The following is a 26,428-nucleotide window of genomic DNA, read 5'->3' as shown; positions in this document are numbered from 1 at the left end:
AATATTACAGAGGAAAAAATGTATGAAGAGTACTTTACAATAGTATATCCTCAACCAATATAATTCATTAATATTTTATTTCAGCTTACCTCTCTATTAACTATTGTTAAGAACATAGGCACATAACTTCGATATTCTATTTATGATTTTAATATGAGAGATACTATTAAAAATTATACACATCTGATTATAAAGACTTAAAGTTAATAAGATACCATATCAGTATAATGCCATAGGTATAAAATATTATTAAAAATTGTATAAGGATAGAACATACTTTTCAAACTCAAAGAATCAAGAATGAAAATTTTTAAAGGCAGTGATCCAAGAATGGGAATTATACCAAGTTGTCATTATGGGTTTATTTACTATTCATTCCTTTTCTGGGAACATGTATAACTTATCATTATAAATTAGAAAAGCCACATTTAGTCGTGCCTTTAAAAAATCATTCAAAAGACAGATCTCAATTTGCAAGCCACGTAACCAATATAATACCCATCAAAATAATAAGTAACTCTCCAGACATCAAAGATTCTATTCAGTAACTAGTTACCTTGCCTGTATTTTTGGTAATCCTGCCTGTTGTGTTTTAGTCAGTGAGGTCTTGATTGATTTATTTTTTCTTATTTTAGATATTAGATACAGATATCACTGCTTTCTGTATTTCTGATGATTCTAAACCTTGCCTCATGAATGTGCTAAGGTATGATATAGAAACTTTGGCTCATTACAGGTAACAAATAAATCATATCCAAATATTATGGTCCTTAGAAAGGCAAATCTGAGGATTGATTATAAGATGGAATGTGAGAGGAGCTCTTCTTCTGGGTGCAGCTTAAGTACCTGTTTGCTCCCTGTGCCACAACAAGGAAGTTGCCTGATTTTTCTCTTAAAAGACAAAACAACAACAACAAAACCATAACAATTGTATATGTAGATTAACTGCACAAGAAATGCCTTCACACTCATCATTCTGCTTTCTTCTCCCCATTTTCCTTTGCGACAGAGAAGAAAGAATATTCCACCCACCCCAAATTTTCTATGTGAGGTCTTAGGCTTTGTCCAAGTGATACTTGTAAAACTCAAGGGACATGAAGTTAACCTGGAACGCCTTAGATCATGCACCTTTCTCCTGATGATCAATATTTCCAAAGTCTGTTCTATAGGATACCAGCTTTGTGCGCTATTAATATAATAAAAATATGATAAAGAGTTCCATTGTCAAAGAAGGGAGAGAATCCTATCATAAGAGAGTTCAACTGTTTTTCTCTGTTGCAAGTCCTTAACATGGCCATGTGTGGTATGAATAAGAAAGAAGAAGGAAAAATGTACTGTACTCTCTAAACTTTCTGGACCAGGATTTCCCAAAAAGTCAGATAAGATGAATACATTTTGGGAGAAACTGTCCTGTATCATGCTTATTGAAGAGCAGCGATATACAGATTTTTTTTTAGTTCAAATTCTGATTTAGTCCCTGGCTCTCTCTTCAGAAGTCAGCTGCTGTATTGTTCCCATAAGCCCTGGCAGTAGGGGACAGATGAGGAATTGGCCTTTTTTGGTCCAGGCTTCCTGATGGACTCACATTTTCACAATCAAAGACCTAAACATTGGAGAATTAAAAAAAAATCTTTTTTAAAAAAATTATTATTTGGAGAAAAATCAACTTCAGTTTTGACCATGTGTACTCCATAAAAAGTCTTGCTTTGACTTAAGTACAGAAGTTAAAATAAGCTATCCCTTGTGCCATCCCTGATGTTTTTGAGCTGTATTGAGTTTGTCAGAGGAGTTCTCAGGGCATTTCTGAAAAGGGAGATGGATGACAGCATGTGGAACTAATAGTGTTTGTAGAAAAAAAAAATTAAAAGAATATTATTCTGTATTATGTGTATACATTCCCAGGAGACCTACCCAGAAAAATAAAGAAGAAAACCTTCCCACCACTGGTAAAAACAAATGAAAGATTCTGTTTTCACTGGCTTATAAAATAATCCCCCAAATATTTAGCAACACTATTTTTTATTTCTCTCATTTCAGATGCTTCTTGGGCATAAAAGATTGAATTTACAAGTGGAAAATAGCCATACATACAATTTCAACTGTCCAAATTGAAAACTGGTAGCATCCCACATTTTTTAATTAGTAACATCACTGCCATTCACATGGGATTAATGCTAGTGAACGTGCTATAATCTCATTCCAAACAGAACTGCCAAAAAGAGAAAAGGCTGCAGAGAGAATTGCAATAGATCTATGTTAGTGAGGTTTTTTTTGTTTTTGTTTACTTAAAATAAATGAAATGCAGAGCTGGTATAAAGGAACTATGGATACAAAGGATATGCCTACATCCATGAAGATAAAGATCTACGTAAGGACCAAGAAATCATGCAATGGCAAGGCTAGAAAGCAATGTTAGCTTCTCAATGGAGCACCAAGACAGCCCTGGGTTTGAATCACAGTCCTGATTCTTCCTAACTGTGCTTCTAAACCTTTCAGTAAGCCTTAGGGGCTTATTTGCAAGACCGTGATAACCTACTTCTCAGAAGTGTGGTGAAGATGAAATAAGATTATGTATGTAAAGAATACATGTTCTGACATAGGCAATTACTCAGTAACCACTCTGTTCACCTGCAACAATAACGGGGAAGGGTGGAAGGAGACTGATCATTTGAGACACTTTTTGTAGAATTGCTGGATCTGCATTGTGAGGTCAAAGCCAAATAATGTTCCTTGTAAATGCTTCTCAGAAGCAAGTATATTTCATTTCTTTCTAGACTGTCATCTCCATGTTCACACATGAAGATCCTCTATCAAGAAGTAAGCAAAATGGATGTGTGACCTACTTCTACTTCTGAGATCCTAACCTTTATCAGTTTACTTGATGTTCCTAAAAAGATGGCCCCAAACCAAGCAAAATTGAGAAAATAATATTTTGTTTACAAAAGAACAGAAATTAAAAAGGGATCCATAAAATTATAAAATCATTCAAAGCATGAGGAGAAGAGAAAAAAAAATAGTTGACTAAATCTGATTAATAGGATGAAGAAAATAACCTGTGACCCTCAAGAGACAGGTATTTAGCTCAAACAAGAGTTAACTGTTTCACCCAGTGAAGAGTGTAACATTTTTTCTAGCAGCTTAAGGCTAGCTCCCTTCACCAATGGCAGATCCACAGTGGACTTCTGATATTCTGCATTTCATCTAGAATCTTCTGGGGTCAGCATGATGTAGAAAGGCCTCACAGTATGGCCATTAATTTTTCAAATTTATACTTTCAGTGCACTTAATTTGAAGAAGTTTTTATTTCTTTACTTTCTCCTCCCCTCCCTCCCTGTCTCTCCCTTCCCCTTCCCTTCCCTTTCCTCCCCTCCTCTCTCCTCTCTTTTCTCTTTTCTTTCTCTCTCCTTTTCTTCCAGTACCAGGAATAGAACCCAGGGCCTCCCACATGATAGGTAAGTGCTCTGCCACTGAGCTACTTTCCTAGCCCTTTTAAATTATTATTATTATTTTTATTATTATTATTTTACCTACTTATTTATGTTTTTAAATTTGAGACAGATCTTGCTAACTTTCCCAAGCTACCTAGAACTTATGATCCTGCTGTTTCAGCCTCTCAGGTTCATTTTTGATTGAAAGTTTTTTTTTCTTTTCCTGTGTATGATGAGTAGGTTATTGGTAGGCTGATTTTGTGTTTTGCTAAATTCTGGCCTCCATAAAGCCCTTCTTACTTTCCTGTACACACACTTGGTTGGAGACAGTTACTCAAGTTCCTGGAGGCAGCTGATCTCAGCCAAGAAACTGTAACTCAGCTCCTTACTCATCAAACCAGGACTACAGAGAACAATGCATGACGGATAGACAGACACATTCTTCATTCAGACTGTGGATCATAACCATAGCTTGGGGAACTATTTCATATTAGCCTGTTTACAGATTTTTTGCCTAAATTTCAAGATACTTCCTGGTGACTAGAGACATCCAAAGCTCAGAAGAGAGATAATAGAACCTCTACGAGAACAAAGAGGCACAATAGATTACTTTTCTCCAGAAAAATATCTGAATTACTTTACATCACTTGTTTTCCAAAAAAAGTTGACATTTGCCTTGGTCTAACTTTATCACAATAAATAGCAATTGTTGTTGTTGTTGTTACAATTCTCTCTTGACTGAATGGTAAATACCAGCGTTTAATATGGAAACCACCATGGCAATACACATGAGTGACATTTCTCTGGCGCCTAGTTCTGCGGTTGGTGCTTTGGGAGGAGGGCCTGGGAAAGCAGCGCGGCGATTGTTCGCTCCTCCACTCTATTTATACACAGCTATTGAAAGTTAGAGGCTTTCTCCAGGGCTTGGCCTCTTCAATTAGAGTGCGAAACACAATTCCCATTAAGATGCCACTTGAAGCAAGGAAACCGTATTCATATCCTGTGAGCAAATGTGGATTTTTCCACACTCATGCACATTTAAATGTCTCAGTTCCTGAACGCAAGAATGGGGGTGTCAAGCTTAGCATTTCCAGGATTTGGGATGGGGGAATCCTGTGAGTGCTGTCTCATGACTTGAGGAAACTTTTCTATTCTGAGAAATGCATCGTTATTTATCCTTATAATAATTACTCATTTCTAATTTGAGAGAGTCATTTGGGAGGCAAAAAGTCCTGCTGCAGTGATTCATGTCTTTCTTTCCTGGGGATTAAGTGCACTACTGGACAAAGTACAATGTGAGTTGCATCATTTTACGCTACAAATGAGAGCAATATGCGATATTAAGGAATGGACACTTTCCAAAGACTAATTCTGCTTTCTGTCAACAGCAGGATTAGCTTTAAGGGTGTTCTTTTCTTCCTTTTTCTTTTTCTCCTTATGTATCTCCCATTCTAATGCCATGTGTAAGGGACTCTTCAGAAATGCAACCCGTACTGAAAACACGTGGCAAACCTCCTGTTTCTAATCCCACAGAGGACCTTAAATGGTGGTCCTTTGAAGTTGGCCTTTGTATGAATTGTGGGAACAAGGCTCCAGGATAGGGACTGTCTCAAAGTGAAGCTCAGACCATCTGTGTGCTGGTACACAACAAGGCCACAGGGACAACGTGACCAGGTAGAGCACAAACACTCAGCCACAGAGGCAAAGACAGCCCTGTGGAAGGGGGTGTCAATTTAAAGGACAAAGGGTGCGTGTATGTGTGTGTGTTTGTGCTCTTTCGGTTATTGGCAAGAAATCTTTGGGAATTCAATGGTCAGAATTATATTCCTTTTATAATCACTAGCAACTTGCGTTAGTTTGGGGAAGAGAAAATCTTTGGTCGGAGGGAGGTGGGTAGTGGTTGGGTAGATGTTAGGAAATAAGAATTTTTGTCCTGGTCTTATGATTAGACAAGTTTCCTGACCTGTCTGAGCCTCGATTTTCCCAGCTATAATAGCATGTGATGGGTTCTAAGTTTCCTCCCATTGCTCAGGTAATTAACAGAAAATTATAACTTTTTTTGGGGGGGGTATTGAGGATTGAAGATTGAACACCCAGGATAACCAAGAGTGTTTTACCACTGAGCTATATCCCCAGTCCTTCCTTTCTTTCTTTTAGACAGGATCTTGCTAAATTACTGAGTTACCTCAAAATTACAATCCTCCTGTCTCAGCCTCATAAATCCCTGAGATTACAGGAATGTGTCACCAGAAATTATAATTTTTAAAGAGCATGTGTGACCTTTCTTCTTATAAAAACTAAATTCCTCTCATTCTTCCTATTCACTTTAACTTCTATATATTTCCTTAAAACATACCTGTAAATGATTTGTTCGTTTTTTCAAAAGTAGGCCTCCATATAAAAGATATGAACTCTAAACGAAGTAAACAGAAGTATTTGGATTTGGGGTTACAAATTTGTGTTATTGCTCTTATCTGGATCTTTCTTCACTCATTAATGTCTAAAATGTTCTGCTTATGCCTGTTAGGTAGATATTTCAAGAGGTTATTGCTGTGGCCTAAACTCTTGTGCTAGACTCCAAGAGACAAGGCCAAAAAATAAAAATGGAGTCACTCCTGCTCAAATTCCAGGTCACCAAGCTGAAACCTTATCTGGCTTATCTGACTTCCTGAGAAATCAGGATTAAAAGATAAGAGACAAAGTCCTCAATCAGGCTCTTTCAACTGGCATGATAATAAGTTCCCTCTGCCTTAATCCTCACACAAAAGAGGTAACCCAATGTTAACCAGTTATATTTCTATTGTGTCCTCTTCCTGTCCCTCCCTTACAAGGAAAGGAACATTGGAATGACCAATCTGCTTTTTTACTGCCCTGGTTCTGCTTCCTTTAGTTTAGCTCTTTTCTATCTGTAACACCAACCTCTGCTTCTCTGCTCATTGGAGCACTATTAATGGAGTGATGCCTGATTCTGGAATTGAAAATAAAACCAATGTAAGATTATTAAACTGTTGCAGTTTTATCTTTGGCATACCCTTGATTTTTGTATTTTTTTTTCCTGCTTACTGAAGATAATTTGTTATCTCTTCTTGTATAGAAAAGGAGGTAAGAAAAGAGGAAGGAAAGAAGGAAGGAAGGAAGGAAGGAAGGGAGGGAGGGAGACCAAGTGGAAGGAAGGGAGGGAGAGGAAGAAGGAGGGAATGAAAGGAGAAAAGGAGAGAGGGGGAAAAAGGAAGAAAGTATTTTAAAAATTTAGATCTATTGCTGCAATTGTAAGTTGCCAACATCATTCTATCACTCCCAAGCTAGAGCAATAGCACAAATGACAGGCTTTCTTTTGTGTGGGCAGGTATTACTTTACTCCAGAGCACACTCTCACATAGCTGCATATTTACTAACCCTTCTCTCCTTTCCTAAGGACAGAGCCTCAGAAAAGTGTACACTTCTTGTTTCTGCTTCCTGGCCTCTAATTAACTCCTCATCCTACCTGCAGGCTCACTCCCGGTCCCACCCTCCCACTGAAGTGTCCTGCCAAGGTCACCTAATGGCCACACCACCCTCACTCTCCACAGCAAGTAACACTCTGAACCGTGTTTTCCTTCCTGACATTTTCTCCACCCTGTGGTCCCATGACTCTTATCTTTCCTGTTCTTCATTTTCCTTATTTCTTTGTCATCTGCTAGAATTCCTCTTTGTCTGCTCAGCCCTTAAATGTCTGTGTTTACCAGTCCTGTGTCCTTGACCCTCTTTTTTTCCTCACATGTTCACACGGAATGATTTCCCTCACACATTTTTTGTTTTTTCTTTTTTAATCTCAAGTCTAGATCTCTTCTCTGAGGCTCCAGGCCAGTGTTTCCAGCTGCCTGCTGCAATTCACCACCCACAGACATCTTGCACACAAATTTCAGAATTTGACTCTGTCTTTCACTAAATCCTGCTTTCTCTTCGGGCAGTTCCTATCTCAGCCAATGATCCTGCCATCTACCCCATTATCTAATTCAATATGGAGCCATCCTCTCATCTCTGATCTCTGTTGTATTAGACAGCCTAATCCTCCTCTCTGTTTCCATTGTCATGGTTCAGGATTTTGCAATCATGTCTATTTGAATTGCTGTGAAGGCCTCCTATTTATAGCTGATTCCTGTCTTCCCTTTCTCTGATGAGTCCTCTACCACACAACCATAAAGATCTTTCTAAAAAGAAATCTAACAATGTCATTCCCCTCCTTCACTTCCAGGGTTTGAAACCCTTCTGAGGTTCTCCACTGGCTTTCTGTTAAAATTATCCTGATTTGTAGGTACTCTAGTTTGCCTTCTGGGTCATACCTTCTGCTCTGCAACCTGTATTAATCAGTTGCAGCCCCAAGAACCAACCATGTTCTTTACATAATTGTGTTTTACAAATGTCCTTTGATGGTGGTGGGGTGTCTTCTTGCCCCAGACTGACATGGTGTATTAGGACTGCCTTCTTGTCTTCTATACCACCTGACAGGGAGCTGTTGAAGGAGTCTTACATCTCTCATGCCAGTGCTGAATAAAACAGAATTCAATACATAAACTGGAATCTCGAACTTAAATTTCAAGTTGCTTGTTGAAGATATTGCAGAATTACTACAGGGTGGAAACATGTCTTCTTAACCTTTTGTTTTATTAAATTATATACTTTCAACTTTTTTTTTCCTGATAGGAATGAATTAAACTTTTTTCCCCCCATGTCTAGTTCCTAGTAGACATACTTAAATCATGTCCTTTAATAATCATCCACAATTTCCTCTAGAAGATCCTAACTGGCGATCATGAATTGTTTGGACACTCTTCTTTACTGTTGAGACCCAAGTATCAAAACTGAGTTTCTTGAGGCTGGAGGAGGGCAAGTTGGAGGCCAGTTTTAGCAATTTAGCAAGATCTTAAGCAACTAAATGAGATCCTATTTCAAAAGTTTTTAAAATTAAAAAATAAAAAGGACTGCTCAGTTAGTATAGTGTCTCAGGGTGCAATTCCCAGCAAGGAAAAAAAAAGTTTCTTGCTATCAAACTAAGGAAAAGACAAGTGATAAATTTTCATAAAATGAATGCAAAATCCATGTACAGATTTTCTTCCAAGAGAATTAGTATTTAAAATTCTTCCTTTACCATTGTTCCTTGATTTATTTTATGAATAATGAACAGAACTTAAGATGTTTGACTGTTTCCTGTCATTTAGTTGCCTCTCTCTCTTGCACTCTGAGCTCCACAAGGGCAGGAGACATGTCTATCTTTTCAATGCCTCATCTCTAGCTCCAAGTCGTAGCCATAATGGGCTTTAAATAATTATTTGTTTAATGAATGTCAAAATATTTTGATTTTGTTTTATGTGTTGTCTAATAAAGTCATATTTTTATACACATAAAAGACAAAATTCATTTGTCAAAAATAAGAGAAAATGTCACACATGTTTATAAAAATCATACTAGGTTGAATCTATTATAAAATGCCCAAACTAGTTTTTTTTCTTCAATTCCATTTGTATCCTTCTGAATTTGACTCTTATACATGGTTTGGTTGAAATTTTGAAAGTTGAAGTTATCTGTTGGTCAGCCATGGACAGTGTACTAAATAAATCTGGGATGAGTTTAGTACTGATTAAACTTGGCAAGTATCTCTATGGGAAACACAGCACAACAGAGTGGATTTCTATTTCTAAGTCAGGAAGCAAAGAAACACTTTTCAAGAACAACTCCACCTATAACAATATGAACATTGGGTTCGGAAGAAGTACCCATTAACCCAAATGAATTATTCAACAATAAACTTTCCCAGTATTATAAAATAAGTTCTCCTTCTTCAGTTTCTTCATTAGTGACCATTCATCAGGAAGTTGAACCACATCAAGGGATACCCACAATAGACTCAATATTCTCCATTTAATAACATTTAAGCAAGCCATTGTCTTCATGTTATGGTTGTTAAGAAAGAAGGGAGTCTTTTCAAAGTATGTGCATCTGGTTAGGAGAGAATAGGATAAACCCAAAGTTACAAAAAAGTGACATTTTTGTTTCCTGATTCAGCACAAGGAAAGCCAAAATCTGCAAGTCCCAAGCTTTCTCTTGTGTGGGGTCTTTGAGCCCAAGCTCTGATCCAGACATGGGTATTGCAAAAACAGAATGAGGTATCTTACTAAGGTGGCAATGCTCGGAATGGTCAAAATATGTTCCATCTTTCTGGGAAGTGTCACTCTGTTTTGTAATAAAGCTGGAATGACTTCCCAACCAAGATGCAGTCAATGCAGAAAAGCAAGGACTTTCCAATTTTCCAAATGCAGGAAGAAAACAAATTAGACAACTGTTTATAAAAATGAATCCAGTGAAAAGGGGGCTCTGTCCATGATAAACATTTATTTTATTCGGCATGTTTAGTATGGGAAAACATTGAAAGTTGGCCAAACGTGATAAGTATTAGTTTCTGCAATCCCTAAACCTTGTGCTGAGAATGTTTGCTCAGGCATTTTAATTTTATTGCCAAATGGATTAATAGTAGGCAGACAAGGTGGTGGGGGAGGAAGCAAGGGTGAACTAAAATATCACGAGAATCAGTGTACTATGTGACTTACGTGATACTCTGTCTTTTTTCTAACTCTATTGTGTAAATTCTAAGTCCAGAGGCCAACTCCTCTCTGACTCAACTGGATGTCACCTCCAGCATTTTATACCCTTGGATACAAACCTGTGTTCCATATTATAAGACTTATTGTCTGTGTACTTACACTACTGAGTTCCATGTTGACATCCTTACTTCTGCAATACCCAGTGTGGTTCCTTAACACCCAGTGTGGTTCCTTAACAATGGAAAACAACTTTCTTGAGTAATTGTTCCTTTAGTTTTTAAAATTTGTGAACATTTGACCAAATTACAGTTGCTATAAATCACATAAATCTATATGAAACTTGCATATAATAGAGAAATATTCAATGATATCTTTCATGTAAACTGCTTATATAAATGAAGGCAATTAGCATAAAAATGGTCTGATTTTCTTTCTTTCTTTCCTTTTTTTTTTTACTTCATTGGTTCCTATGCCTAGAAAAGCATTTTTATTGAAAATCTTTCTTTCCACTATGTTCTCTTTAACCCTGTCATTTTTTTACACTAGTGATTCTCATATGGGTCTAATATCTCATCCCCCAACATCTGAAGTTCCTTTTATTTTGAATCCCATTGTGGTCATCCTTTTGGGTGTGTTGCTCATATGTTTCATCTACCTTCTTAGTTTTTTATTTGATCTCTTTTATGATTCCAAATACCCAAGGGCTCTTACCTTGGTTGGTATATAGTTCTGGGGAAGTTAAGACAAAAGAAATCATAGCCCTTGCTTGGTAGATGGGTGGAAATAACTTTCAGATTATCATTCTGAAGCAGGAGATGCAGGTTAGTGGTGATATTATAAGGGAAATGGAGAGGATTCAAGAGAATGAACACTGGATACTGGGATCTGGAGTAAAAAGAGATAAAATTATAAAAGGCTATGTTGGAAGAAAGAAGTACTATAATCCATATGGTTTGGGCTCTGACATCTACTGGAGGTCTGCCTGGAAAAAGGACTAAAGTACAAATAAAGGATCAACTATTTGGAGAAAGCCTGACAGCTATGGGGCCAATCTCCTAAGAGGAGTGGCCAGCAGATTCCTGTTGAAGTGGCCCAAGGGCTAAACTCAGACCCGAGGTAGGCTGAAGTCTATGACTAAAAGTCAAATACAGCAATTAGAAAAGGAAACCCTGCAGGAATAGCTGGGTAGGGACAGTACTTCTTCTCCAACAGGCAGGACAGTCAGATTCTTGGAGGTCTCTATGTTTTAGAAGGAACTTCCTGAATGGCAACTGACTGAAGCATAAAGAAGAGTTTTAGCCATCACTGAAGACTGAGTGCAAACTAGGAACCAGAATACCAGTTCCATGAGACAAAATAGAGGACAAGTAGTGGAAGATGAATTATGATAGTGCAGACACGAGCATCCAGGGCATGCCATAAACTCCACTGGGAAGAGAAAATTAGCACCAAACCCATTCCCTTCAGGAAGGTGGAATTCTGAATTTATTATCTCTTTTGTTTCAATTAGTTGGCAGGATTATGACTATAATACCATTCGTACCTGTGTTGCTTGACTCAGGAACATGCAGGTAAAAGCAGGGAAGGCAGACAGGAGGTGTGGCCTAAGCTTTTTGGATGCTCCTGTCATCCCCTACAGCCTGAAATACCTGACACCCTCTTTATAGGCTCTTCAAGACCCAGAACTAATCTTCTGTGTCACAGAAGGCTTTCTCCAAGTACAGTGGGCAGTTGGGAGGTAACCACTGCTGCCACCACCACCACCACCACCATCGCCATCATTGTCACTATTATTTCCTTTAAGGTCAATAGCATCATCTCAGGAACTGGATGATAACCCCTCTGCCCTTAAAATATGATCCAAGTACTCAGGACTGATTGATAATCTTTTTAAAAATTTTTTTTTGTTCCTGTGAAATGATGTGAACAATGTTTGGAGAATGAATCAAGTACTCCAGTTTGGATGCTTTGGGCTAGAGATAGCAAACCTGTCCATCTTTCATTAACCTACAATAGGAAAACTGAATGGATCAAGTGAGAAGTCCACAGGGGGAGCTGATTTCAGATGTGGCCTGAACTAGTGACTTAGAGCCTTGGGTTTCTTTCTTTTCTTCTGTGATTGGCTTCTCTTAGAGGAAAGCTTGCCAAAATCATTAGGCTACAGGCATTTTTACTTATGTACCTCTAGAAAGAGACACTCTGCCTCAGCATCCCTACAAAAACACTGGTGCTTGACTGTGATTGGATCATCTTTAGGAACTTGCTCACTTTGGAACCAATCACAGTGTTGATTGGCTGACCAGAAGTCACATGGTCTTCCCTGGGTGCGGGGGAAGGGGGGGGAGCTAATTTCCCCAGAACCATGTGAATCATAAGATGGAAATTTGAGCTGTTGGGATGGATAAAGGGAAGAGTGAGTACAAAAGGAAATGTCAAACAGGGGCTGAAGGAATTAACAAGAAGAATCAAATCCAGTTAAAGAAAGGAAATTATTAGAAGGATTTTTGGTAGCTCAACAAAGATCAGAGAGGCTGAAAAACAAGGTTGGGTAAAAATGCATGTATTAGTTTGCTAGAGTTGTCATAACAAAATGTCGCAAACCAATGGCTTAAAAAATAGAAATGTGTTGTCTAACACTTCTGGAGACTGGAATCTGAGATCAAGACATTGGCAGGGTTGGTTCCTTCTGAGTGGAACACCTGTTCCAGGGCTCTGACCTTGTTTCTGTGATTTTCTGACGGTGTTTGCTGTTCCTTAGTTTGATTTAGGACTCAATCTCTGCCTTCTTGTTCACATGGTGTTCTTCTGGTATGTGTGTTTGGTTGGGTTCAAATTTCCCTTTTTCATAAAGCCATAGTCATACTGATTTAGGGCCCACTCTAGTGAACTCATCTTAACTTGATGATCTTCAAAAACCCCATTTCCAAGTAGTATCCACAGGGACGGAGAGAATGTTAACATCTTTTGGTGGGAAACAAGTTGAACCATGGCATTATGGGAGTCGTCGCACACCACAGCAACCATGTTGCTAAGTACTGCTGGTGGTATCTCATTCCCTGGCTGCTTGATGCTGCTCCTGCTAGGTCTAGCAGCCATCCTTGCTTCTCAGGGTCACTACCTCATGTCTACTCCTTGACATCAGGGGATGAGGTGAGAGAATATCTGGTTCTTCTGTCCCTCTTTTCTTCTTCAGATTCTAAAAATGGGATGCTCTCCCAACACAAGAAAGCTTCAGCTGCTAGGCAACCAAAACTCAAGGCTGTCTATTCTGCATGGAAATCTATAAAATACCATGTGGGTTCTTTCCTGATGTCTAAGGAAAGGGCTGGGGAGTAGGTATGAATGTTGTTGTGAAAGGGTCAAGGGACTTGATTTCTATTAGGAGTAAAAAGGATCAGAGATGACAGGCTGGAAAAGTCAAACTTCTCCTTTTATGCATTTGTCCTCAATGTGACTCAGTCTGTCTTCCTCTGCCATGGAAGAAAAAACACAGTGTTTAGTGGTTCCTTTTATGCACGGCGGAGCACATGAGTAGACGTTGACCACACTATGCTTTAGGGCTTCTGTTGGAGATGTTCACAGAGGAGTAGCAGAGGCTGGTGTCCTGGTGTCTGCACATTGCAAACCCATGAGGCATCTTCATTAGCCCCTATCCAACCCTGACTCATTTACTTTTGAATGATGCTAACATGACTATGTCTCTGAGATAAGCTTACTCGGTGATATATTAATTCTTGTATTCTAATAATGCTTTGATTCATTTCAAAAAACATTGTTCCCACTTCCTCCTGGTGACAATCTATCTCTATATATCCATCTCCCTTAGAAAGTTCTATTTTTCTGGAGGATAGAGGCTCTCTTATTTATTGTAGTGTTCTCAGTACCTATGCCAGCACCTGGCACTGGATGTTAAGCAATATCAGATTCACTTACTCAATGTCATCTGACTGAATGAATGGTTAAAAAGGTTTCAGGGGGGGCTGGGGATGTGGCTCAAGCGGTAGCGCGCTCGCCTGGCATGTGTGCGGCCCAGGTTCGATCCTCAGCACCACATACAAAGATGTTGTGTCCCCTGAAAACTTAAAAATAAATAAATAAAATTTAAAAAAAAAAAGGTTTCAGGGGAAGAAGCAAGGGCAGTGGAATTTATTAAACAGCTCTCTTTCTTTTTGTTTTTGTACCAAGGACTGAACCCAGAGGCACTTTAACACTAAATTATGCCCTTAGGACCTTGCTAAATTTCTGAGGCTGGCCTCAAGTCTCTGGAGTTGCTGGGATTACAGGCATGCATCACCATGCTCTGCTAAACAGCTTTATAAGGCTCTAAATTACCTCAGAGCACTTCTATAATCCATGATGTTGTCTTATTTTTTTTTTATCATAGCCATGTACACAATAAAATGGTAAGAAACGAACAGAGATAGTGGGATGTATAGTTACTCTTCCAGAAATGCAGGCCTGCCTGGTCCTGTGTGTATCTGAGCAGAGGTTTATAACACTGAGGCTTCAGGATCTCCCTGCACTAAGAAACCCTGGATAATATGAACAGAGAGACAGACTTGACCAATGTGCACCTTCCTAACACGAGCCAATTTGTTTCAGATTGTCACTTATTATAATGTATTTTTATATGGTATGTGTTTTTTATTCATATTCTGGAAATTAAACACATAAAAATTAAAGTAAAATAATTTCAAATATGAACAGAGTACAGAATTTGAACCATTTTAGTCTGTGTTCTCTTCAACTCTGGAAATGCATTAACCTAATCTTTTGAATTTGAAAATTCCCTAATAGTTCTAGAAACTAGCAGAAATTAATTTCAAATAAAAATCTGTCTAATTTGTATAATACAAGTTTGAACTAGAAAAAATGATTCAATGTTTTAAAAATTAAGTCTTTATTTTTCAAAAAGCAAAATTTTATGGAAATAAAAATGGCTTTAGGGCTTTATGAGAAATTCCTGATATGGCTGAAGTCTCCTTGCCTTCAAGCACAGTAGGAGTTGGTCTGTGCACTCTTGCCACCCCAATGTAAAAGGTGACATATACTTAGTCCCTAGGCTTCTGATTGTTATTGGCCATTCAAATGTGTGTGCTCTACACTAAGAAGTAAATGTCTAAAATGGTTCTATTTGCAATATCAAATCATTTGCACTTTAATTGAAGATCACAATCAAAGATAGATGGGATGAGTCAGGGTAATAAAGAAATGAGTAATTCCTTATTGAAATCTCCAGAGAGGTTCCCTTTTTAATGGTGGCAGGGGAGGTGGATATATAGAGAGGGTTAAAATGTCTTCAAAGGTGAAACATAAAATAACTGAACGACAATTTAAAAGAATATATTTAGGAATATTTACTTGCAAGCAGGCATTGTTAACTATGTAAATGTTGTTCTATTAGGTGCATGCTCAACAAGAAAGATTTTTAAAATATATTCCTGTATATTATTTTTGCAATCATAATTCATATCTTACTTCAGACTTTGCTTTGAGACTTCTAGAATAATATTCTCCTTTGTTTATAATGGTGCTCAGTTTTCTTCATGAAGTATCTTGTGATTATTTGCCTCTTCCATTCAACAGTGTTACTGTGCCAAAATTCTGCTTGTTGCTACAGCCACCTTTAATCAATGGGCCTGTTAGGATCCCCACTAGTTTATAATATTAGTAATAATGGTTATTAATTATAAAATTATTATTATGTCTCCTAATGATCTAAGTAAGGTTTGTAAACGCAAATGCAGTTACTGACTAGAATGGCAACATAAAATGTGAAATAAATAATAGGGAGTGGTTGGCCTTTGGCAAACTTCGGAGTATATGCTGTGCCCCAAAGTATTCAATACATTCTACTATCCGGGTAGCAAATTTTGTTTGTTCATGGATTATCGTTTTGTTTCTTACATTTTATAAAGCAATAATAAGATAAGAAATCTCTACCCTCTTAAACCACAGAGATACAAGAAATTTGGCTTATCCTAATAATGCTCAAAGTAAGCATTTTAAAGCATTTTCTGGTTAGATAAAATAATTAAAATGCTAATAACTGAAAACCAATTTTCATTGACAGATTAACCTGCAAAGAGCCACACAGCATATTGAATTCCCAAGAAATTTAGGATTTGCTCTTTTGATTTATTATGATTATTTATTTGCTCTTTTGATTTATTATTTATTTATTATTTTAATTTATTATGAATTAATTGTTCGAGAGTTCTTAAGGGCAAAATTTGCTCTGAATATTCACTAGGAACCATCAGACATGGTGTTTGCTATGGTTTTGATTCTAGCATCAGCCTGACACTCTTCAAATTGTCATCCCTGAAATTCAGCCTAAATTCAGAGGAAATGGTCAATTGAACCACAGAGAAGGAATTGATCTCAAAAGAATAATGGGAAGGAACAACAGATGCTCTAAAAGAATCTTACAAACATAATTTAACATAGACACAGAACAGGAGAAGAAAATAAGGATTGACGAATTGCCTGTGGACCAGGGTGTGCCCCAAAGCCTTGAATCTGGAAATTATTAATTCCTGTTTTTTTTTTTTCTCACCTCCCCAAAGGTTCAGTGCATACATTGATGTCTGGTGCAAAATCCACACAAGATGCCTTTCCACAGCATCTGGTGTTCCAGGAACCCCATTGCTGCTTTCTTGAAGCTTTCACCTTTTGTCTGAAGTATGTTCTGGCAGCCAAAGCTGTGTCTGAATTACTTTGTGTTTTTAGGAATCCCACTTTCTCTTCACTCATAAAATCTGCAACCTGGTGTGGGGATGTTAGAAATATGTTTCCTGAGGCTGTACATTTTGGGGGAGGGTAATTCAACTGTTCCTTTAGATACATTCACATTGCAATTCTCATCCCACCCCGAGAGGGAGGGGGGTCCTTTTGTAAAAAGAGTTTGCAGTTAAAACCACAAGCCCTCTGGTGATCAGTGAAATCATGTCTTTGTCCTCTTTGCCTGATGCATGAGGTAGCTATCAAATCTCTGTGCTTTTCTAAAAAGAACAGAATACAAAACAAAGTGAACATACAAAGGAAAACCCATACTGTTTTTAAGAGCAAAAGTACTCAAGTTTGAAAAAGTAATTTGGATTTATTATATTATTTTTGGCATCAAACCCAAATGCTTTATTATATTAAAAACATCTTTGTAAAAGTCTACCATTTTAAGAAGGATATGAAGATCTTAAAATGTATCTCCCAAGTACGCACTTTTTTTTCCCCTAAACTAAAACCAAATACTGTATGTTACATAACGTGAATAAGATAAAACCACAATCAGCAGCCTTTCTCTTCAAATAGATATAATTTCTCTAAAAGTCACAGTAGAGCTGTAAGATTTTCAGTGTTTGAGGATCATGTGGAAGATCATAGGCCCAATGATTACAGTTTTCCAAAGGATGTTTTAAAAATCTTTTTAGAAATAATTTTTCTATGTTGATTCCAGGACAATGAAGGTTACTAATAGCTTAACATTTCTTTCTTTCTTAAGTGTTATCTTCCATTTTTTTTTCAAATGACGCTTTTAGAAAATGATACCATGGTGATATACTGAAAGTAGCTAGGTTTGTCAGCTTCACATTGACCAGTACATAAAGTTGAATGTTTAATGAGCCTTATGACTCTTGCAAAGTACTTTCCTGATCATTCGAGGGAACACTATTTAAAGGCTTATTTCTTAGTACAAAAGTACTGTAAGTACCTATTCTACCAATAAAATACTATAAATAGTATTTGTGGATGGTACTTGTTATCATATATAAATATTAAGCTATAATCTATCTTTGGAAGGTTTGTATGCAAACCAATGCAGGTATAACTGCATTTATTCTAAAAGAAAAACTGAAAATCTTTCAAACTGCTTGAGCAAACCAACAATGCTCTACTGAAATAAATTTAATCTTATACATATGAGGCAGTTGGGCTTAAACAATTTAAGTGATGTTGTTTAAGGTTATTAAGAATAATAGATGGAAATAGGTTTGAAAAACCTATGTTCTGAATCCAGAATCCGTGGGCTAGTCCTTAGAATAGTTGTTCCAGTGACAAAGAGCAAGGAATAGATTCATAGATACTCATATTTAAACCACAAGTTTCAGACAATATGATTGATGTATGTACTATGCATTATATGTCAAAATACATTTTACTGAATAAATATAAATAAATAAATAAATAAACCACAAGTTTCACAAAACAATGCTTATCTTTATTATTTGTAAAACACTTCTGTTTTCCAAGTATGTGTGTATGTGTTAAAGCAGATCACAACCCCCATTTACATTGATTTAAAAACCACCAACAGGTCATAATTCACAAATGAACTCTGAGCCACATTTTGAAAAACCATACCAGGGGTCATTGGTTACAGGGCAGCATCATGTCATCTGTGTAGTCACACAGGTCCTGTGCTCAGAAAGGCTCCATGCATGGTTGGATGCTCTAATGCCATCTTGCTATTCTTAGTGATTTTATCTTTCAACTTGTGCTATGGAAGTGGAATCCAATGGAGCAATGGAGCATACACTTGAGCAGAGATACACCTGAACTATGTGTCTACGGTTCCTTGCTATCCATTGATAGTATCTACAATGGCCAATTAGCATAGTATCCTGGTGGACTTGCAAAGTGTGGGAATTCGGTGAGGTGCCAAGTGAATACAAGGTATGTGTGTTACAATATGGCTGAGTGCACTGACAGCCTAGACAGACTAGAGAGACCACGCTTTCCATGAAAGCGAGAAATGGCTTCAACTGAGAAAGAAGGCAATGGCATTCTAAGAAACCGACACTACCAGAGGCCTTATCATGTCTTTTCTCACCCACACTCCTTCTCTGTATTGGCCAACCATTATGCTGAAAACAATGACATTGAAAGAATGGCAACCCAGACTTCTTTTTCCTTCCTGTTCTTCCTCAATTATCAGTAAGCCAAACACAGAAAGTGATGCAGTATTTTCACTGTTCTGGTAAAAATAAAACATATGCACTTGTATTAGTTATGGAATACAAATTGGATAACTTTGGGGATTCTACATATGAGTTAAATGTATTTCATCTAAAACTGGCATTGGAAAATGTAAATGTGAATGGTGAAATTCATACAATTTATTTAAAATTCAAAATTTTCTTTCTTGGAATGACATGGAATAGCCAAAATAAATAAATAAATAAATAAAATCCCCAAACCATGAAAAGTGAAGAGACCAATGAAGAAAGAAAAAAGAAAAAGCTTTTTTAGTACCTTTAATAGTACCAATATGTTTTTTGAATGTGGGGTCCAACATTTTCATTTTGTACCGAGCCATACAAATTCTGTGGCTGGTTGTGGAGGGTTGAATGGTGGCCCCCAAAATGATTTCTCCATGTACTAATTCCTGGAACTTGTGAATGGAGGAGCTTATTCTGGATTATCTAGAGTAGGCCTAAATGCAATTGTATACATCTTTATAGACAGACACAGAATAGAAGGCACAGAGAAAAAAAGGCAATGCAATCATGAAGCAGAGATTGGAATGATGTGACCACAAGCCAAAGAATGTCTGGGGCCACCAGAAGCTGAAAGAGGTAAGGAAACAGGATCTCCTCTAGTGCCTCTGGAGGGAGCATGGCCCTGCAGACACCTTAATTTCAGACTTCTTGCCTCTAGAACTGTGGAAGAATAAATTTCTGTTATTTTACACTACACAGTCTGTAGTAGTTTGTTACAGCCACCCTAGGGGATTCAGACAGTTGTTCACCGTCTGTGAACCCCTTTTCTCAAACAAGACATGTGGATTATGCTCTGGAAAACCTTCTCTATTTTACTGGCCCATTGGAATCTCCTCTTCTCTAGGTGAGGTTTAAACTTATCAGGAAAGAAGAGCAGATCTCAATGCCCTTTACAACCTCTGGACTGCCTTGATCAATATTAGCTTCATAGCTAATGCTCAATGAACTCATGTTGATTGATCAAATACTTGAAATATTAATGAGGTTTTAAAAAAATTAATTATTTTTTCCATTTAATATGTAGGGAACAAAGTCTTCATCTCTTTTGGAGATGCATAAAGAAACCCTTCATATTAAATTTCAGGCAAATATATTTCTTTTTCACAAAGAGACTGCTGTTGAAAGCCAAAAGACGATTTAAACCTAAAAGGCCTAATGACCTAACTTTTGCTATTGAAGAGGGGCAACCCCAGGTCGCGTGTACAATAGAGGTCCTTTTCTTATGCTGTATCAGATATCATTGACTCAATTGCACATGGCGGAAATTAAAGCTGATTCAGGAAACATTTTGGGACAAGAGCCATTCTACAACCTTTAAATAGCAACTTGGAATAGAACAACCTACCTGTAGAAACAGCACACAAGTCTTGTTTAAACATAGACCTTTTAAAGATTATTTATTTATTTATTTATTTTGCGGTACTCAAGCCAAAATCCAGGCCTCCTGCATGCTAAGGAAGGTCTCTACAACAGAGCTGCATCCACAGACTTCAGTTTTATTTTAATTGTATGTAATTACTTTTTCTTAAACTTTAGAAAATGGCCTAAATTAAATTTAGTTCACCAAATATTTACTTTGTATTTTCTTGGTGAGAGGCCCTTCATTAGTGGGATGTGGATTTAATAAAAAGTAATAAGACAGTTCATGTTCTGAAGTGGCTGACTCTTTAGCACAGTCAAGCATTTCCATAAGTACTTTCAATTTTATCAGTAAGTCTATTAAGATACATTCATATATGTATGTGCATGCACACCAAGAGGTGCCAAGGAGAAAAGTGATTAATTTTGAGAGGAATGATTGGAGATGGGTTTATATAGATTGTAAAATTTGGGCCAGGTCTTAACAATGAAAATTTGTCACTAGTCAAACAATTTTGGAAGAAAGGTATACTATGAAGAGGCCTAACACAAGCCAGAAGAAGGTAAGCAATTGGTCTTTGTAGGGTCCTACAAGAATATTGATCATGGTTGTGGTTTTGATATAAGTTGTCCCTCAAAGCTCATGTGTTCTCATGTAAGAATATTCAGAGCTAAAATGATTAGGTTATGTGTAATCTAATTGATGGCTTAATGTGCTGATATGGATTAACTGGGTGATAACTGTAGGCAGGCAGTGTATGGCTGGAGGAGGTGGGTTTCTGGGAGTATACCTTTGAGGTTTGTATTTTGTCCCTGGTGACCCAAGCTGTTCCTCTGCTTCCTATTGCCATGTCCGGAACTGCTTTCCTCGGCCATGCTTTTCTACCTTGATGTTCTGTACCATCTTGAGTCCAGAGCTATGGAGTCATCCATCTTGACTGAGACCTCTGAAACTATGAGTCCAATAAATGTTTTTCCCTCTAATTATTCTTGTCCATTCTTTTGATCATAGTGATGAAGAAGGCAACATATACACTCACGTTTCTGGAGGCTAGTACGTGTAAAACAATATCATAGGAGATGGAATGTGAAAAGGTGATGTAAAAATTGGAATTAACCAATATGGCAACTGTGCTTGAATCCCAGAGAGAGGAAAAGTGTTTGGGAAGAAAGATTAGAGGGGAGAGGAAGGAAAAACGGGAAGAGGCTTTTGTATTAGAAGTCCTAACCTGGCATCCCTGGATCACAAAAGCCCTGCAATTGTAAGCCAAAAAACCTTTTTTTTCTATTCAGGTTTATTGAAGTGTAAGTTTACACAATGACATTTATTTTTTGTAGACTGTACAGTTTTATGAGTTATGACAACGACATTTAGGCCAACCCAAACTAATCCCTGTTAGCAGAAAAATCACATAGGGATTCCTGAGAGGATGTAATTTTGGTAACAGTGAACAAGATTACTGGCATTAACATTATTATTATTATTATTTTTGTACTGTGGCTCTTTAATGTGCACTTTGTTTTACTGGTATTTGTTCCAAGTTTTCCCATGGAGCAAATTCACTTTACCACTGATGCCACTAACTTGGCTGAGAAGAACTTTTGGGCACAGAAAGTGCTATTGTGGTCATAAGAGTGTTCCCTGAGTCCATGTCCAAGGATTTTACAACATGCAGCAAGTGTGCTGTCAGGAAACTTCAGCAGTCAGCTGACGTGAGCTGCAGCAACACGATCGTCACCCGTTCAGCGTGTGGTCATGCACAGCCTCAGCTCAGGTCTGACCGTGTTCCTCCCCCAAATAAAGCATGCCCAGGCTGAAACAAGAAAACAGTCAGCAGGAGTAAGGATCAGCCAGTCTAGTTTTGACTTCTGGCCAGATTATGAGAAAAGACGTGGAAGGAAAGGAGAAGAAATAAATTAGTAGAACTTAGATGTCTGCGTACAGAGAATATTTTCTCAATCATGACGTCAAATTTGTATCAGAATGGTCCATTTCTGAGTCTTTCTCTGTCTCTCTCTCTGCTTTTTGAACACAGTATGGAAACTAGGAAGTGAAATGCACACAGGTGTATTCTCCTTAACCATCCCCTGACTCCATGCAAGCACATGGAATATAGCATCTATATTCTAATTCATGCTAGCTTCATATCTATTTTTCCACTGTTTTTGTTTGAAACTTGGTCAGGCAGGTACATGGTATTGGGACTGTCAGTATTTGTCCTCTGTGAGTTTATCTAAGGGGCTAGAATAAAAGCATCCCATTAATTCAATTTAGAAGACTGGAATTCTGGTCTAAAGTCTACTTCTTTTCCTGTATTTATCTCAGATGCTATGTTTCACTTGAATTTTAAACATGCCCACACTACACCCTGAGCTGTGAACATGGCACAAAATAGGTTGCTACAGCAACAGTGGTCCCTGAAAGAGCATAGGAAACTGGGCATGGTGGTGTATGCATAAATCCTAGACACTCTGGAAACTGAGGCAGGGGGACTGCTAATTTGAGGTCAGCCTCCGCAAGTTAGCAAGGCCCTAAACAACTTAGTGAGATCCTGTCTCAAAAAAAAAAAAAAAAAAAAAAAGGCTAGGGATGTGATTCAGTAGTAAAGCATCCATGGGTTCAATCCCCGTACGAGAGAAAGAGAGAGAGAGAGAGAGAGAGAGAGAGAGAGAGAGAGAGAGAGAGATATGAAGAAAAGGATGTGGAATCCATAGGAACAAATCTGAGTCACAGCTCTGTCACTTACTAGCTATAAGTAGGTCACTAATTTTTCTTCTGCCTTGGGACTTTCATCAATAAGTTGGAAATAGCTCCTGATTCATACCTCTTGGTTTCGGCATTCGAAAGGTGTTGTGAATGCTACAGTGAACTCCAGAGGGTTCAACAATGACTGGGCTTTGTTATTATCACTCTCTGGAAATGTGGAAGGCAACATGCCTGCCAGCCTGCTAGGAGAGCTGCCAGGCTCTCACAGTCTTGCTTTCTCTTCAACTCTTCCTCCAGGGGAGCTGCCATTGGAGCAATGGGAATTCTGTTCCCATCTCCTCCCAAAACAGACTAACTCACATTGAATACTATGCTTCCTAATGTGGACATCCTTAAAGCACACGAGTTACCATATTTGCTGGGCTCTGTTGCTCTCTTTTCTTTCCCTCACTTTATTTTTATAATTATGATTTTTTAAAGTACCCCTCCCCCATACTGTCTGCGATTCCTTGCACCCATAGCATCAATGTCAGTCAATGGGTGAGATGTCCTCAAATGGAGAAATTAGGGAGTCACTGATGAAAGTGAGCCCCTCTGCTGAACTTTGGTTCCAGCTTCTTTGATATAGTTAAGAGTAGATAGTTGTTTTCCCAAGATGAGTTTCTTTGCCTGACATCATTTGTCCATAAACATTCCAATCTCTGCTTGACATTTTCTAAATAAATGTTCCATCTGGATTTACTTGATACTGAATAAGCCTTAAGAAAAGTTTATGAGAATGAAAACCCTTATCAATCCAGAGTTTTAGACAAAGCACTGTATGGCCAGACTGGTAGAAACAGAAAACTTGTCAAGGTGCATGATAGATAAGATAAGTTAGCTTATGAGAAGCCAGGACTAAGATAATGTTGATATGAATCATGTTTTTTTTTCTTGCAGAATTAGGGCTACAAATTGCCCTTTGCCTGTTAGAATATATCCCACTATATTAACGAGAATGGTATGCTTGGGCCAAGGACAGTTGTGACCCTTTGAGATTTCAAAATCGGGTGAAGATTTTGAAATAATGGCTAAGTACCTGGTCAATATGTTGATCATCACATGACTGAGTTAAGCCTATAATCTCTTTCTGCTTCAAAGTCTAGAGAAGTGATGCGTTTCTTATTTATATTCGTTTATCTCTGCTATATCAAAAAGTAATGTTCAGAGTAGAAAGAAGATAGATGATTAAGCACAGCAAGAAAATTCTGATATTTTTGCTTTATTGGACAAAATTGGGTGCATTTACTTTTTTAAAAAACCTTCATTTGATAAACCTTATTTCAGTGCACAGAATCAAGTGGACAAAAGACATTGGTTAAACATGTAGTGAGTGAAATAATATATGATACTGACTTTTGTCTCTGCCAGGAAGGTCTGCAGAATGATATTTACTCATTAACTTGGCCTTTCTCATCATCATTTTATGTAGTAAATTATCCTTACACTATTCCAAATGCCAGCAAAGAATGAATAAGCTCCCCAAAGAAATTTCAGAGGGAAGTAATAAAATTCCAGCATCTCTCGAATCTTCAACAAGTTCCTGTTCTTATTTTATCTACTCTCAAAGTCTAAATTGCTCTGCAGTTAGATTACCCTGAGGTCAGCCATAGTCCCAGCAGAATCAACAGAAGTACCACGAAGCCTCTTACAGATATTCTATTCCAGTCATGCATGTTACAGAAGGTAAACTGAATCCAGAGAGATGAGTGATTTGGCCATTTTTTGTTATCTATGTTGGGAAGAATTTGACTTTGGATATTCCATCACCGTCTAACTGAAATGGTGAATTACTACATTTGCTCAGGCTTACCTCTCAGGAGGAAAGTGCCTCAAGTTCTAAGCTTTCATGGCCCAAGAGTTCTGTGATAACTTCATTTATGGTCAAGCTTCCTTGGAGGGTTATTTGCAGATAGGGAGGTCCCTATAGGAGCTGACCTATGGGAGCCCCCTTTGGTGGCATGTTCCTCTCATTTCAAAAGACAAACCTTCTCTGGCATCATTGCCAAATAAAACAACAGGCTTCTTACTGATTGGATGAAAAGCGAATAACCTCATGATAGAATCTGATTTCTTAGGAGCAAAGTGTCTTGGTAGAAAATTTAGATGAGAAAACATTCTCCGGCTGGGGTTGTGGCTCAGTGGTAGAGCGCTTCCCTAGCATGTGCGGGGCCCTGGGTTCGATCCTCTGCACCTCATAAGAATAAATGAATGGAATAAAGGTATTGTGTCCAACTACAACTAAAAAATAAATATTAAAAAAGAAAACATTCTGTCTCAGCAAGGAGTATAAATACTGTAGGCCAGGCATGGCATTTTCATGTGTGGTTGACTTTATAGGATTAGCTTTATTGAATGAGCCAAAGGCACACTCAAGGCTCAGCTGAATTTGACTTTAAAAGTCAGCAGGGAACATATAATATGGAGTATTCAATTTTAGGAAGTGGAGACTTGTGGGTAAAGATGGAGTAGCTATGAAATAGTTAATACTCAGGTCTACTATAATCCTGGGCAGTCATTTATGATATGATTCACGAATGCCAAGTAGAAGGAAAAAGTTCACTTTTAAAACCATTAGCCTGACGATAAGATCTTTGAGAATTTCATCTCAAACACCGTTCTCTGACTATCCAGAGTCCCTTAATGTTTGTGCTAGATAACCTCTTGACTTTTTTCTGCAATATGCCTTGTCTGGTGAACCTGGAGTTCAGCAGAAAAAGATAACACCTTCCATCCTGTGGACTTTGACAAAAGGCAAGTAATGAGTTGACTGGAATCACTTTACCCTTATCCAGAGACATCTGAGTCTCAGCATGTTCTTTTTAGTTAAATAGCTCACTTTCTAATTTTTTGCTTAACCTTTGACAAAGCATTTTGTTATGGGGCTACAGATTCTTGGCAGTTTTAGCAAAGAGTCTGGTACTAATAAGGTAAAAATTAATAAAGATGTTAATTGCATATGAGTTTGTGAAATTCGATAATAAGGAATAAAACTGTTCTGCGATGAGGGTTGGAGACGGGGTGGGGAGCAGTTTTCACATGAGAAGCTAGCACCCAGAAGTTATCTTAGAAAGATGTTAAACCCACTGGGGACCCTGTGTGGTGTATGTGATTGACTGTAAGCCCTGTAGTCACCCTGGACCAGTGTTTAAATCTTTATGTTTCTGATTGTGTCTTCTTTTTGACAAACTATTTGGTTTGGTTATGTTCAGTTTTTTTTGTGTCTATTAAAATGGAGCTACGATTCCTACTTTGCAGAGTTAACGTGATAATTCAATAAGACATATTCAAATAAACTTCTATAGCTAGTGCTTGATA

Source organism: Ictidomys tridecemlineatus, chromosome 8 (genome assembly GCF_052094955.1).
Source record: "Ictidomys tridecemlineatus isolate mIctTri1 chromosome 8, mIctTri1.hap1, whole genome shotgun sequence".
In the NCBI taxonomy this organism is placed as follows: domain Eukaryota; kingdom Metazoa; phylum Chordata; class Mammalia; order Rodentia; family Sciuridae; genus Ictidomys; species Ictidomys tridecemlineatus.
The sequence above is the reverse complement of the archived record's forward strand: the minus strand, read 5'-3'. Positions refer to the sequence as shown.